At 39.6% G+C, this 10,872-nt stretch overlaps 1 non-coding gene across 1 annotated transcript; it reads right to left on the bottom strand.

The window, feature by feature from the left end:
* Nucleotides 1-10,648: 10,648 nt before the first annotated feature.
* On the bottom strand, nucleotides 10,649-10,755 carry LOC122063630. Its single transcript, XR_006135417.1, has one exon. It is a non-coding gene; the product is annotated as a small nucleolar RNA R71 (small nucleolar RNA).
* Nucleotides 10,756-10,872: the final 117 nt, after the last annotated feature.

The raw sequence follows: 10,872 nt of genomic DNA, 5'->3' as shown, positions 1-10,872 counted from the left end.
GATCAAAGCAATTCAGGAATACCCATGCCTCGGACTAAGAAGCAAATACGAGGATTTTTGGGTTACATCCAATATATTAGCAGATTCAAAGCTCAGTTGACTACAATCTGTGAACCAATTTTCAAGCTGTTAAAGAAGGATCAGCCAACGGAATGGAATGACCAATGCCAACAAGCTTTTGACAAGATCAAGGGATACCTCATGAACCCACCAGTATTGACATTGCTGATGGAAAGAGAACCACTTCTGTTGTATCTATCCATGGGAGAATATTCTATGGACTCTTTATTAGCACAGAAGGAGACAAAAAACAGGCAGAGCATGCCATATATTACCTAAGCATAAAGTTTCTAGAATATGAGACCCGGTACACATATTTGGAAAGAACTTGTGCTGCGTTGATTTGGGTAACTAAAAGGTTGCGACACTATATGGTTTCATTTCTGGTGCACTTAATCTCAAAGATGGATCCCATCAAATATCTCTTCAAGAAACCGGCCTTAATAGAAAGGATGGCCCATTGGTTTTTTTTTCTATTAGAGTTTGACATCACCTATGTCACTCAGAAATCTATTAAGGGGTAGGCCATAGCAGATCATTTGATTGCTCACCCCACAGAAGATGGAAGATCCTTGGATGATACCTTTCTTGATGTAGAAATCACAACGGCAGAAGAAGAAGATACAGTTAATGAATGGTAATTATTCTTTAATGGAGTAGCCAATCAGAAGGGATGTGGCATAGGAATATTGCTTGTCACTCCTGACGGCCTTTATTTGCCTTCATCATTTCACCTCGACTTCCCCTGTACCAATAATATTACAGACTATGAAACTTGTGCTTTGGGGCTTGAAACTACTTTAACCACTGGGGTGAAAAGGATCAAGGTTTATGATGATTCATCCATTGTCATCTGTCAGACCCAGGGAAAGTGGAAAACTAGAGATGAGAAGCTAAAGCCATATCAAGAACATCTGGAAGAGGTGATTGAACACTTTGAAAAGATTTCATTTGAATACTTCCAGAGGGATAACAACAAGTTTGCTGATGCCCTTGCAACCTTGGCTTCTATGGTAGAGTGTAACCCTATGGCTAGAGTCCACCATTCTTAGTAGAACAAAAAAGTAGGCCCATTTATCAGAATTCCATGAACTCTCACTGTGGATGGTCAGTCTTGGTTCGCTTTCATAGTGGATTTTATCAAGGAAAGGAAGTACCCAGTTGAAGCAACTGACAGAGAGAAGAATTTTTTGAGAAGATTCTCTAAGAGGATCTATTATACAAGAGATACTATGACGAAATGCAATTGTTGTGTGTAGATGAGGAACAAGCTACAACTATATGGAAGAAATTCATCAAGGTCTCTGTGGACCACATGAATGCCAAGATGTTATCTAAGAAGATCCTCAGGCTAGGATATTGCTGGAACATAATGGAAGCAGATTGTGTGGACTTTGTCAGAAAATGCCACAAGTGTCAGATATTTGCTAACATCATAAATATCCCTCCAATAGAGTTGCATTCTCTCAGTTCACCTTGGTCATTTTCCACTTGGGGCATTGATATCATTAGAAAGGTCAACCCTAAAGCATCTAATGGCCACGAGTTCATCTTGGTAGCCATTGATTATTTCACCAAGTGGGTAGAATCTCAATCCTATGCGGACCTCACATTTGCTAATCATCCAAGAAAATATCATTACGCTATATAGAGTACCCCAAAAATTGATATCAGATCAGGGATCCCACTTCTGGGGCAAGACTAACAAAATTTGCACAAAGTTTGGTATCATAAGGCATTGCTCTACCACTTACAGGCTACAGACCAATGGGGTAGTAGAACTAGCTAACAAGAACATCAAGGTCATTCTCAGAAAATGGTAGAAACACAAAAAGATTGGGTTGATAAGTTACCCCTTGCCTTGTGGGCATACTGGACTTCTCTACGATCCTCGACAGGGGCAACACCTTTCTCTTTGGTATATAGAGTTGAGGCAGTTCTACCTGTGAAAATCTTAGTACCAACCTTAAAGGTACTTCTTGATAGTCAGCTACCTGAAGGAAAATGGGTGAAGTCCAAACATGATGAGCTCAATTTTCTTGATGAAAGGAATATGAAAGCTATGGATAATCTGAAGAAATATCAACTGAGAATGGCCAGGGCCTTTAATAAGAATGTGAAGCCCCATCACAATGAGGTGGGAAAACTTGTTCTTCAAGAACAAAGAGCCCTAATTCATGATCCTAGGGGAAGTTCAAGCCCAACTAAAGTGGCCCATTCACTATCAAAGGAATTCTACCAGGTAAAGCTGTGAAACTCATAGACCACAACGGTGAAGAAATATCTGGACTGGTCAACATGAATCAACTCAAGAAATATTATGTTTGAAATGGTGAACCACCTGAACTACGTCAGACCTGATTCCTTTAGAGTGATACAAAGGCAACTTGACATGTGCAAGTGCGGTCTCAACCATCTAAAGGCAATAAATTGGTTCCTTTATTAAATAATCAAAGTACCTTAAAATATCATTATAGTTTGTGTCCCCCAAGAATCGCCATTTGGCATGAAAAGCCATTATATATCTGTCATCCACCCATTGGTCCGTCACTTCTTATCTAGGATTCTATCCCCCAAAAATCACCATTTGGCATGCAAGGCCATTAGGTATCTATCATTCACCTATGGTCCGTCCATTCTTATCCAGGATTCTATCCCCTAAAAGAAAATCGCCACCCGGCACCAGTTTATCAAGGCTAGTTTGTTCTCCACCTTTGGTCGGTCAAAGTAAAAAAAAAAAAAAAAAAAGGAGCTTGATGCAATAGTGGTAAAGGCTTGTTTTAATCATTAGCTAATGAGTAATGCTTTGATAAATCATCATATCTCATTGTTTGTGTTAGTTTCAGGAAAACTCATGGGCTTGTTGGATAAGATATTGAGGAAATGGACCTTAGACATAAATATGTGGGAAAAAGGATTGCTAGAATCTATGAATGTGTCATTTCTGGGCTGGATTGGATGTGTGAAGCTACATCACCAATTACGCCAGCAGTTGCCTCAACACTGGGATGCCAACCTACATGTCTTTCGATTTGGGTTGATAGAGATTTGCCCAACTCTAGAAGAATTCTAGGTTTGTATGTTATCACCACCCAAAGGTAGTTTGTTTCAATCCTATTTGAAGAATGATTGCTTAGAGGACATTTAGGATTTCTTCAGATGGAAAGAAGAAGAAGTGAAGCAGTTTGTCAGGTATGGAAAGATCGATATTCTGAAGGTGGCTCAGATCTTCACCCAATATCTACTAATGGGAGGAATCCATCAGCAGAGAACCTAGGATGCTTATTTACTTTGCATGATTGCTCGTTATATTCTTTGCACTCCGGGCATAGTGCACCATCTATTTTGATTGAGTTAGTAAAACAATTGTAGAAGGGAGGTGACATCGTCCTACGGTTCTTGCAGAAACGTTCAAGGGGTTTGATGACATGAGCTATGGCCATAGATTCGAACTAGATTATTCTCAGGGGAGTCCTACTATTTTTCAGATTTGGCACCTCGAGAAACTAAAGCTCACCAAGCCATTAAGGGGAAGCCCACTTGGAGTTTTTTGCTATCAGGATAAGGGAGAAGTTTCAGAATTCGACCTTATGACCAATTGGGAAAAGTACTTGTAGGAAAGGATTGTGTAGGATATCACATGGAGGTGCCCAGGGAGGCCACAAGAAGATTTTTGGTAAAGAACCCTAGTTACAATTATGTCAGGTTGATGGGATTGACTCACACATCCTTTTATTTGCCTATGTACATCAGCCGACAATATGGGCTCGAGGAGACGGACCCAGAAGAGTTAGTGAACTTTCACCCACCTCAAGAATTGTCTCCCCAACATATTACTCACCTATCCCACCTATGGTAGGAACATTGTTCCCCTGTTCATGTGATTCACTTGGTAATAGAATGAGGAAGTATTTGGATTCTCATGTAAGCTCGATTATTCTAATTATAACTTGAGTTATGGAACTGATTGTGGCTAAACTTTGCAAACAAACAAAAAAAAAGGGACAAAAACAAAAGGTTTGTACTAAAGGTAAGTTTTCATTCATAAAACGCTAAAATAAAATGATGAACAAACAATGGGAGGGAAAAAAAGACAAAGGAAAATATATGTGTTTGTGTTTGCAAGAAATATAGGAACAAATCCCTATGAATTAAAAGCCATCATCTGAACTATACTCTGAACCACCCTCATGAAGCACCGGGGAATCCACAAATGCTAGTCCAACCTATTCCATCCTCTTGGTCAGGTACTGAATCAGTGTGCCCTGTTGTGCAATCTCCTGATCCTTGGCAACTATCACCTCACACAGGCCATAGTGCATTCTCCTAATCTTAGCATAGACTTCCGGGGACACTTGAGAAAGAGCATATTAGCCCGAGGAAATCAAGAGTTAATTGGAGGATGATCAGATACTTACATAATCATAAGAAATAGGTAACCTAAGGGAAGCCTCTGCATCTGTGTTCCGCTCTAGAAGATGAGGGAGATTGGGGTTAGCTATGTTGGGATAGGTCTAGGTAGGAAAGCCATGAAAGGGGACGTTAGACATCTTGAGAGATCCGTCGGTATTGGTAGAGGGTCCTGCTTGTGAAGGATCGGTAGCACTGGCATGCGACCAAGCAGTTGAAGGATCTACACACTGCACTCTCCCCAGAAAGAGCATTAGTCAAGACCAAAACAAGAATGAACTTGCAGAAAATACTCAAGAAAGGGCAACATACAACTAGACCATCGGGACTGAGAGGGGTGCACACTGTCTCCTCCTCCAGAAAGGCTCCATAGTCCCTATCTGAATCAAGAAAAGAGTCCTCCCATACTCTATAAGCCAAGCATCTCATCTCATCCGTTGGGATGATCTCTGGACATTGCATGGTAGGTGGAGGAAGACTGGAAGAGGGGCATGCATCGATGTCCGACCACTAAGGTACTACTCTCTCTCCCAAGTACAAGGCATGACCTCACATACCTTGGAAGAGGACTTAGTTCTGGGATAATTGTTGAGCCAAGGCGGCTCTTTCAGGATCCAGAAATATGATGTCATGGAATGGGCTCCAAGGAACCTACAAAAGCAAGGAAAAGTAAAGTACAAGCATAAGGAAAAAGTAGTTTCAGTGTCAGACATCGCATACCTTGGACAGATCGTTCAAAAGAGAATGAGCAGTGGTCCCCGAAGGATGGCGTTGGACCCAGACCACCTGGTTATCTCCCCACTTTGTAGCCAGAAGGAAGAAGAATGTCTCAGGATCCCTCAGTTTAGGGGCTATGGTAGCCCAGGTGCTCAAAACACTAGGGTTGTTTCAAGAAATCAAAGTAAGAAAGTGCAGACCAAATAACTAAAAGGAAATAAATATGAGAAGGAAAGTTACCTAGATAATGTAGCCTACCCCCTTAAGGCCCCTTTCTCCATAGGACAGCAGGTTCAGGGACCGCAAGAGATATGCATAGGCGACCCCGCCCCAGTCCCAGGATTCTACCGTGCGAAGATTTCAGAGGAAGTACACCAGGCATATATCTACTCCCCCTCAGAGGTCACTGAAGAGGCACTGACCCATGGCAAATAGTAAGAAGGAACATGCTATTTGAGACATGTTGCCTGGATTCTCCTCCAGGCTGAATTTTCACCATCAGGCACTAACCTCCCCAAGGCGGATACATGTCTGGCTGACCTTAATAGTGATACTGGTCAGATCTGCAAACTCCCCAGCAGTCAAAAATCCTGCTGGTAGGGTCATGGATCTACCCCCAAATGGAAGGCCTGTCAAGGCATAGAAGCATAGGGGCATAATGGTCATCTCATCAATAGGAAGATGGAAAGAATGAGTACTTGGCCACCACCGCTCCATCAGGGCCCCCACTAGTGCCGGATTGAAGTTCTGGGTCTCTACAATAGCTAGTCGACACATGTAAGATGCATTAATCATCTCCTTCACTCTACGAGGGAGCATCCTATGCCATGATTGAACCATGTTCGGGTGCCCATATGAGGCCAATGTAGGTGGTTCCTTCCTCTAATGCTAATGGAAGTAAAGAATGCATAAAAAATAAATAAAGAATACATAAAAAAAAACACAGCAAAAAGTAAAAGCATAAAAAAGATAAACAAGACAAAAAATAAATAATAATATAAAAATGAACACAATGTAAAGACTACCCATAAACCCCATATGAAGTTATAGATGTGATTTTGGCTGTTGTGAAGAGTCTGCCCAGAATACCAGTCGGCCAGGCCCTCATCCTTATGGGAAGGACTGTTGGACCTCTCCTAGAGTCTTCCTCTTCCTCCTTTCAGCCATATTTTTAGAAACTGTAAAGAGCCCCAAAAGCTTTCCAAAATTATAAGAAACCACAGGAAGTTTTCCAAATTGCACAAAAGCGTACAAGAATATCAAAAGAATGAAGAATGAACAGGGGAGTGGGATCATTTTATAAAAAATAAAAAAAAAAAAAACTTTTTTTGAGATTCTGATTCAAAAGTCCAAATTCAATCCAAACTAAAGAACAAAATTCCAGATCAAAGGCCAAAAATCAAGAATCAATTGTTAATGTCTTTTACAGGGTAGAAAGAGCAGCGAATTTCTTTTATGTAATTGACAAGACTAGATAGCTCAGCTCGGTTTGAAAAAACCCGCCTGGAAGACCATATGGTTTAGATTGGTTCGAAAGAACTAGCCCAAAAACCAAAATTCCCTGAACTGGCACATGTGAAGCCCAGCTAAGGAGAATCAAAGAATCAAATGTTGTTACTTGCTATAAGATTAAAAGAGTAGTAAATTCCTCTCTTGTAACCAACGGTCCCAAATAGTCCAAATTGGGTCGAAAGACCCAGTATGGAGACCATATTCCCTGAATTGACACATGTGAAGCCCAGAAAAGGAAAATCAAAGATCAAAGAACCTTTTTCTTCCAGGATGGGAAGAGCAGTAAATTCCATTCCATAATTGGCAGCTCAGGTAAGTCCTAAAACCCTAAAACTTTCGACACATTATCTATTGCATTTTTCAACTCCGTCATTCATGAGCAAAATAATGGTAGTACATGCTCTGGGTGATAAAATGTGGTCATTCATTTTTTTGCCCTTCAGTAGTTGGCACAGGCCTTGGCCAAAGAGGGGCATTCTGTAGACACCCAATTTTGTCACTCTACTCAAGCTATGATGAAATATAGATCTTGGACGCGACTCTTGACTTCCGACCAACATAGATACTGATAGAAACATTCCCCTACCCAAAACCCTAGAAATCCCCATGTGGGAGAGAACAAGGTCTAATTTTGTCTTTTTATATATGAAGGCATCTGGACAAGATGATTGTACAGATGGATAGTGGTCGGAAACACGATTCTGTCAATATATGACACATCAAAATTGGACCGACGGATCTCCTGCAATCATCTCCAAAAAATACACTTTCCTGCACGTATGCTGCACACATGCACAGTCCCACTGGAAACCTAGAAAAATCCCCTACCTTCTTCAAACACCCTAAAGTTCATCCCTTACCTACCCTGATAACTCAGAAACACTCTGGGACCTAAAACCCTGGAAATCCCCACACAGCAGAGAAGGAGTATCCTGACCTCTCTCCTCTCTCTTTCTGTTTCATATGAGGGGAGGGGCTTGTGTCATGTGTACCTTGCTCATGGGCCCCGCACCACTATATTATTACTTGGAGATACGTGGAGGCCTATTTCACAAGAGTGTAAAATTCATCATTTGATACGGGGGTTTGATGATGGCCTAATATGGGGATCGGGATCATACAAATAGGGTTTGGAGTCACCACCTAGGGTTATGGGCCTAGGACCCAAGGGTGAGGCCGATTCCTGAGAAAAGGGCCCAAAATTTGGTCTCGTCTAGAGTTTTAGGGTAAGTGTCAAGTTACAGAATTGGGGAGGTGTTAGGCACCCAATCTGCCCGGTTCAACCGGTCTTCCTACTTGATGCTTGAGAATGAATATTTTTCACAATTATTAATATTCCACATGCATGGCTGATGAGCACATTTATGTGTGAAATCAAGCGTAATAAAACATGCATTTTATATATTTAGAATGGAGCTACCTTGGGTTTTACTCTCTTTTTGCAGGTTTTGTATTTTAAAGACTTTAAGCATTATCGGGCATCATATTTCTCCAACAACAACTACCTAGTGTAGTTGGTGAGCTATGGTGTGCAAAATTCCCTTGCTCACTAGGAGGACTCAAGTTTGAATCTCATGGTTGTCTTTTTTTTGGAGAATTTTGTTGAAGATTTCCTACTTTTCACTCACTTAAAGCACTAAGGGCATGGAGGGGATTTTCATATGAAATTAGAAGCAAGGAAAATCATGGGAGGGGTTTCTTGCGCAAGAAGAGAAAGAAAAAAAGGGAAAGAAAAAAAAAGGGGAGAAATAAATCTTGTCCAAATCTTCTCTCTCCTCCACATCATCACCAAAAGATTGTCCGAATCACACAAAGCAAGAAGGAAAATCGTCCCTTGGAGGGAGAAAAAGAAGGGATAAAAAAAAAAGGAAAGAAAATAAGAAAAAACAATTATAGGAAACTTCTCCAAGTTTATTTCTCTCTTCTCTCTCCTCCACCTTAGCACTTTTGGTCTCAAAAGATCTCACTACCAACTGTTGGTTTCTCCCTTTTAGGAAAGAGAAATTTGTTACCCTACCTCTCTATTCCATATAAATACAACTCATACAAGAGGAGGGGGGACAATTCATTCATCTTCTAGGGTTTTTTTTTAGTTACTCTATCTCTTCCTCTAGTTTTCTCGTTCTCTAGCTCTAGTTTTAGGTTTATGCTTTAAATACTTTTGTAAGTTCTTTTTTATTCAATTAATGCAAGCACTTTTGTTTTTTATTTAGCCTTTATTTTTATTGTTTAAGCAATTCAAGTTGTAATTTTCAAGTTCTAGTTCTAGGCTTAGTTCTAGGTGATAAGAACAAGCTATGACGCATGTCTTTCAAGTTCAATTTATTTTTTCTTCAGATTTTTTTTCTCTAGTACTAGAAATTTCAGATTTGGTTTATTCCAGATCTGATTTTTAGTACTGATAGTATCTCAAATTGATCAAGTTTTTAGATCAAGGGTTGAAGTTTAAGTAAGTAGGCTCTTTCAGTAGTCTTCTCTCCCCCCTCTCATTCTCTCTTCTGACTACCCTTTCTTTCTTAATTTAGGATTTTAATTTCAGTCATTACATTATTGTTATCCCTTTCCCCCAAGGTTCATGGCTAGTGTATGTGTTGGCTTTTTCCCTCCTAGCCATAGAACCATTAATTTATTACTTTTATTTTAATTGTCTCCCTTTTCCTAAAGCCAAGTAGAGTAACCCTTGTAAGAGTGACTCTCTAGTCAAGTAGGGAAACTCATATTATGTTGCATCCCTTGGGCTAAGTAGAGAAACCTACTTGTGAGTCTCTCTCTATCTTTATCCCCTTTCTTTTATTTTATTTTTATTTCAGTATTTTTTTCTTTATTGTTTTTTTTTTTAATTGTGTGGGTTTTTTATTTTTAGTTATTTATTTATTTAATTTTAATTACGTGGCTTGCGTCGTTAAATTCTTAGATGACGAATGGTTAGGACATTATTTTAAATATATATGTTTAGGATGGTAATTAGAATTAGATCACAACTATTAATTAGTTCACTTTCTCATTATTAAAAGAAAAAAAAATAAATTGGTTGCTCTCCCTTTGTTCGACCCGTAGCTACACTGATCCGTACGCTTGCGGTCACATTTTAAAATCTCAAACAAGTTTTTGGCGCTGTTGCCGGGGAGACAGTTCCATGTTATTTTTTGCTTTCTTTTGATAAAGTGGAGTGCTTTGTTTGCTTTGTTTTGTTTTTTTCTTTTCTTTTATTGAATTCCTGAGAAGAACAACTTGCAATAATAGTTGTGTCGGTGGAGGTCACCATGCCTTATAGTATGATAAAGACAAGTTTTGCCCTATAGCAGTACCTCAAGAATTGACCTGAGCAACCCCGGATCCTTGCCGGTAAGCTCCCAAAAAGCTAAAAAAAAAAGTCAAAAAAATCAAAAAATCATTAAAAAAAAGTTTTTCTATCCATTCTTTTGTGCTTGTCTTACTCTAGTTATGGGTAGTTTCCTATTGCATGAGTGTTAGATGGGTACGTAATATTAAGAATTGGTTAGAAATAATAGATCCAACAAGTAGTAACTCTATAGATTTGCTCTCTTTAAAATCTTTCAATATGGGAGACCAACATCAAAACCCTTCACCTAAATCTCTAAAAGATAGGTTCTACCCTGCTAGAACAGCCCAACCTTCCTGCATAGTTATACCACAAGCCCAGGGCAATAATTTTAAACTCAAATCTCAATACATCACTATGTTGCCCCACTTCCATGGGTTGATCTATGAGGATGCATACCCATTTCTAAGGGAATTTAAAGAGGTATGTGTTCTAATTAAGATCCAACAGCTTTTTGATGATGTTGTTAAGCTTAGGTTTATCACTTTTGCATTAAAAGACCAAGCTAAGAAGTGGTTGTATGGGTTACCCACAAATTCCATAACCTCATGGGAACAGTTCACAGCTGTCTTCCTTAAGAAGTTTTTCCCAACTCACAAGACCAATAAGCTTAGAAGTCATATCCTTCAGTTTAGGAAAAAGCCTAGTGAGTCCTTTTCCAAACTTATGGAGAGATTCAAGGATCTACTCCAATAATGCCCTCACCATGGCCTAGACTTATGGCATTTATGTCAAATAATTTATGAGGGTATTGATTACCCAACTAAACAAATGATAGAGTCTATGTGCCCTGAGGGATTCACATCCTTTACAGATGAAGGAAAGACATA

This window comes from Macadamia integrifolia, unplaced genomic scaffold (genome assembly GCF_013358625.1).
Source record: "Macadamia integrifolia cultivar HAES 741 unplaced genomic scaffold, SCU_Mint_v3 scaffold1386, whole genome shotgun sequence".
Taxonomy (NCBI): Eukaryota; Viridiplantae; Streptophyta; class Magnoliopsida; order Proteales; family Proteaceae; genus Macadamia; species Macadamia integrifolia.
Note: the sequence above shows the minus strand (reverse complement) of the source record. Positions and strands in the feature narration are given on the sequence as shown.